Consider the following 6,000-nt stretch of genomic DNA (forward strand, 5'->3'; position numbering starts at 1 on the left):
CGTAGAGTAGCACAAGAAAGTAAATCTTGTTGAGACTTGGGCTACTTCTCTCACAGTGAAAAGAAAATGGGAAAGCAGCTGTTTCCCAATTCTCCATTCTGAATTTACAGCTTTATGAAGTATGAATTTCAAACTGTTGTTAAAGCTTTTCACCACCCTATCTTTTTGAGGATGGTACACAAAGGTTGTCCACTGTTTCATCTTAAAAAAAATTGCATAATTCCTATATTACTGTGGACATGAATGAGGTGATTTGGTCTATAAGGATTTCTCAAAAGTCATAGCCTTGTTTATCCATACTTAAATGCCTACTCAAAAAATCAAAAAAAGTTTTGGTACCTGTAACTGGCTAAGTACAAATTCTCTCTTGTTATTTACAATATAAAGCAAGTCACATTTTAGTTCAGAATATGAGTATATAGTATGTGTTCTAATCAGTGGACTCTCCTTCAATTCATGCCATGTTTTCTGTAGCCCTATTTAATGTGCCACCTTCTCATTAGGCTCTTTTAGAAGAGACATGGCTTATGTGGAGATCAGCCCGGTCAGTTCTGCTCTCCTCTCTAGCCTGACAGGAGGTGGACGGTGTAGCTTCACCTACGAAACAAGGTACAGTTTTGTCTACTTTACCTCTTTCTGTAAAAAGGGGAGTGCATGAAATATTTTTTGACCCGAGGTGCTGGAAGGTTTTCAGTCGCTGGCTTATTTCTCCTACTTATTTTAGAACTAGAAAAGTGCTCTACTTGTATACTTGTCTAGTTTTTTTAGGCTCTGTCTGCTTCTATTTCCTGTTTCCTGATCGTAGGGTTTTCCTGCCTCCTTGTGAGTTTCTATATTTTCTTCTATTCTTATCACTATGGGCCCCTCTTTTATCAGTCTCTGTACTAACTTCTCTCAGTACTTTGTTGGTATTTTATGCAGAGAATCCTTACCTGTGAGCCACTTAATGACCAATTCTCAGTTCTTTACTTAGTCCTTTCATAGTTTGATTTATATTCCAACAACAGATATAGTTTACTGGCTTTTGAAGCTTCTAATTCCACAATGCTGCCTTTTATTAGGGCTGTGTACCTCTGCTCCCACTTTGGGTTTTGTCCCCCCAACATTTTCCACAACTCTGAAATGGGGAAAGTCCTCTCCAATTATCATAACATATGTGAGATTGAATACTAAAGCTGCATGGTGTAGCACTTTGCCTAAAACAGTGTGCATTTCTTTTGGATTATGGGATTGTCTTCTTTGCTACAAGTTTCTGGAGGCTAGCAGTTTTATCATTATGCATACATTGTGCCCTAATTAAAGTAATCATGCTTTCTGATGCCAATAATCTCTGTAACTCCTTTCCAGCTACAAAAATAGCACATTTATTAAGTATGGTACAACAACACAATGGCAAAAACAAAAAGTGTGCACTTTTAGATACTAAGCACTGAGCCTCACCAGATTCCACTGGTTCACCTTCAGACATGCATTGCTTAATGACTGATAGACTACTTTTATTATATTTTACCAGCATAATTATTTTCTCATCAGCTGTGCAATTGTGCTTATTTTCCCTTCTTAAAACATTTAATGGAAATTATTTCAGATAATGTTCTTTGGTTCTCAAAAAATAAACTCATACTTATTTTGTTTGCTTACACTCACAGATGTATAAGGCTTGTTAGTAACCCTTGCTGTTTTTGCATATCTGCCTTAATATTTGCACTTTGACACCACCAAATGTTCTACTATTACCACCAGTTGTCCAGATGTTTACACATTATTTTGAAAAACACATTTTGTAAACCACTAGGTAGTGCTATCTGAAATCTCTCCACTGCTAATGCATCTATTTGTTTCCTATATCTTTTACATCAGTCTCTAACCACAGACTCCATATCAAACTATGAATGCCCATCTGTATGTCTCTACCTTCGGTAAAGCACCTGCTCAAGCTAAAAGATCCTTTTCAGTGTTTGGTAGTCAACATTTGTATCTTCCATATCCATATATGCTTTCAAAGTACCTATAAGATGTGCAGATAAAATTCTGACCAACTCCGTTGTGGGCTAGTTCTCTTCTGTCCATCTGGAAGGCCATGACGTACATCATGCCACCACCTTCTACTCCATTTCTTCAGTGACTGACTGTTTCCAGGGGTTTCAGAGGACTGGTGTCACAGAAGCTAGTGGTTGTTGTGTTGTAGCAACTGCTGATGTGAATTAAACAAATGTTGTTGCTACACTCCTGGTGTTGTTTCTATCCTGGAGCCTAAAAACTGCTGACTGGCACTGTACCCAAGTTTTAGGGTGTAGATTAGTGGCTTGCAGTTAACTGACAGCTGCAGTAGCACATGTACAATTTTCTGCCATTTGTCTGAGATGGTCCTCAGTACCTGTGATGGTTTTCATTAAGGCTTTAATAATCTTCTCCATTTCAGGACCACACTAAGCAGCTTTAGCCTACATACAAACAGTACACAGCAGTATATCACTGAGTTTTAAAGGATTACAGTTCACAACCCCTTAGCTGCACAGTTCATACATTTTATAGCATACCAGTGGTTTTCCAAACTCTTTCTTAGTCATTGGGAGAGTATACCCCTCTCTCCTGTCACTGGGAGATTATACTCCCCAACAAAGAACCTAGCAAGCACTCTTCATATAGTTCTACAACACAAACTGCAGGACTTTCAGGGTAGTTAATGGTAGGGACTGAAAAGTGACATCTCCCAAGCCCGGAAAAAAAGGGAAGCCCAGATGGTACTGAAGCTCAAAGTCAAATTCCACTACAAAAAAAGTCAGCAGCACACATCAAAGAACTGTGGGTTACAAAGCCTTTATTTTCACAGCTGCAAAGGAAGCTGAAGACAGAAGCACAAACCACAAAATGATTTCTACTCTGGAACATCTTCATCAGTATGAACCTATCCCCCTACATTTGTGTATCTGTTTTAAAGCTTAACTTTGGCTCCAAAAAGCCAACTTCTTGTACAAATTATACCAAATGTTTGAATAATGACATTTTATACATTAAATAGTATAAAGAAACAAATATTTATTGGAAAACTCACTACAAAATTATGAATAACACTTTCAACAATTTCTATAACAAATAAATCTTTCCCATTGAATGTCACACAAACAGATACATGTGCTGAAAGAAAATCTAAATTAAAAAAAAATAATCATTAAGCCTAAAGCCCCTAGGTTTACAATCCATGATTGCTCTAAAGTCAATAAATATTAATTACAAACTTTGTAAATGCACATTTTGCAATTCACTTTATCAATACCAATTAAAGAAAATGTGTCCCTTTATGTTTCAAAGAATATTTATATAATGCACTGTCTTCTCTCTCTTACATCTTACCTCACTGAAATGCTCAGAAGACTCTAGATTTTTAACATGTGTGGTCTTACCCACAATAAATGCTAACTAAACAAGAGCAAATTGCTAAACAGATAACCCTCTAACATTTACATGCGATCAGCGAACAAATTCTAAAAGGTTTTGTTGGGATAGCACAGGTGAATTCTTTTAACTTTTAGCACAAACATATTGGCTCCTGAATCAAAACAATTAAGCATGTTTCCATCTAAAACATCCACTTTTTGGTTTGGTGGTTAGTTGAGATATGTTGCAGACACCTTAGGGGTTATGGACATCAGCTGGATGTACAGACCTTGTGTTTCTAAAGAATAGCTGAACAGTCCACTTGTGCTGTGCTGACAAGAGCATAAGAAAGCCAAAACATGCATATCCACAGCTAGTGAGGGTTTGGTTTTACTGGCCTGACTGTGTCCACAAAGACTTAAAAAGAAAAATTAAAAAAAAAATAAAACGTCATGAACATTCAGAAGCCATATAGCTGAAACACTTGGTGTCCTTAAGGGGTCATTTACATATATCCCATTGGCTCTATTACAGGAGGTTTAAGGTACCATGCAGTGAAAACTCTAGCTTGGCTAGGTTTTGCTTGTAGTTTTTACTACTGTTCCCATCTAACGTAATAGACTTCAGTTCCCTGGCTCATGTATTCTTGTGCTCCAAATATTGTCCAGTAATTATTCAGAATGGGTTTACTTACAAAACAAGTAAATAAAAACATGATCTTCTTGGCAAAACAGACACAAGCAGAAAACTTAAATGAAATGCAGCTTGTAAAAAAAGCACTTACAGATTTGTGAAAATAGTTCAGGAAGGCTTGCATTCTCAGGCCACATAGTACACACACAGCCTCTCAAAGCTAGCACAAAAATGCCCAAGGGTCACATAGATTTCCCTTTAATCTCTCTGTAAAACAAGCAGTAGCAATTACATAAGTAGGGAACATGTCAACAGTTTCCCACACAGGCAAAGCAAACTCCACAGGTGCAACAACCTTCCTCCAACTTTCTTTTACGGGAGCTGCACTACTCCCAAGCACTCCTTTCTCCATTCAAAAATTGTTGGAGACTTCTTTCCCAAAATTCCTTGGAGTTAAAGGTAAGTATCCTCGGCAAGGCTACTCAGCTAAGGCTTCCTACACAGCTGGATTACCACCAGTGTCTGAAAAGCAGCCAGTACATTACAAATTATTCTTCCTCCTGCATTGCTGTGGGCACCAGTAGTGCCAACACCTGCAGACATTACAAGGCTCACTGTGGTCGAGAAGCCTTTAGCAATGTGCAAATTGTAGCTGGTTTCTGCCAAGGCTGAACATTGCAAGTGTCTATGATAAGTTCAGCAGCTCTGGGTTCACACAAATGCATGTGATCCTCAATTCAGCACTCACACAAGAAGATTTACATTACAGCAGGAACCACCTCTTCCTTGACAGCAGTCTCTGAAAATCCTTCACCAGCACTATTAAGTTCCTAAGTCAGATCACACTGTCCAACAGCAACAGTGTCTTCTCTGCTGGTGGTAACTAGTACCTTTGTTAATCCACCACTGACAGCCTCTTGCTGATTCCTTCCAACTTAAAGTTATGGAAATCATCTTTTCCTTTGAACTTAATATCACTGGAATGTCAAAGACAATGGACATTTTCACCAGTGCTACTGTCAGCTTCACATTACAGCCATACTTGCATTTTTAAAGGCAGGAAGACTGTCTGTGGGGTTAGAGTGGGTTTACCACCGGCAACACTTATCAGAATAATGTTTAAACTAATGTTTTTCTTATCATTCATGCTCTTTTAAAACATACCTACCTTATATCTGTTACAAAATATCTGTGTTTTTACCACTGATGTTCCCACATACAGTTGGTTTATGCAGGGGAAGAGTATGGGAGGAAGACAAGGAGGTAGCCTTCTTCACAAATAATTATTTTTCCAGGCACTTCTTTTCCACATTAAAAAGGTTCTTCTTGGCCAGGTAACTTGGAAGGACTTCTGCCTGCTTTATCTCAGTGTCAAATTAAACTTTAGAAATACTGACAACTCAACAGGTCATATCATAAAGCTAATGACACAGACAGAACTTCTACATTGCTTTGCTAAGCAACTTCTGTGCTGCAAAGGCAATTACCTGCAGGATGATGACAGCCAAAGGAGGAGTCTTCAGATAAAGAGGCATCACTATGTCAAAAAAGCTAGAATTACTGTTTTAAATTAAAAATGCTAAAACATGTTGTTTATAAATATAAGCAAATTATTATTATATCTTAGCCATAGCAGGAAAGAAACAGAGACTATAACTGACATCCTTCAAACAATGCTGCAGAGACAGACTCAAAGGGCAATAGCAGATCCACGCAGTAAAACTGATGAAAAATATATATGATACTAGAAACTGATGTCTAGGGCTAAAAAATGAACATATTTTAGATTTACAGAAAGTAGAAGTAGGACTCTAAGATTACTTAAAATGAAGCCTAAACCACTACTTGCAATTAAATATGTAACAAACGGGTATAACAAAATAATTATAATTTATAGGAGGCAAATGTCTGAATCTGACTGCTTGAAATATGCCAGCAGTGTAAACTTGTAAATGTTATACTTACACTATGAAATACACAAAGACTGTC

The sequence above is a fragment of the Protopterus annectens genome, chromosome 4.part0 (genome assembly GCF_019279795.1).
Source record: "Protopterus annectens isolate FY-2018-M chromosome 4.part0, PAN1.0, whole genome shotgun sequence".
NCBI lineage: Eukaryota > Metazoa > Chordata > Ceratodontiformes > Protopteridae > Protopterus > Protopterus annectens.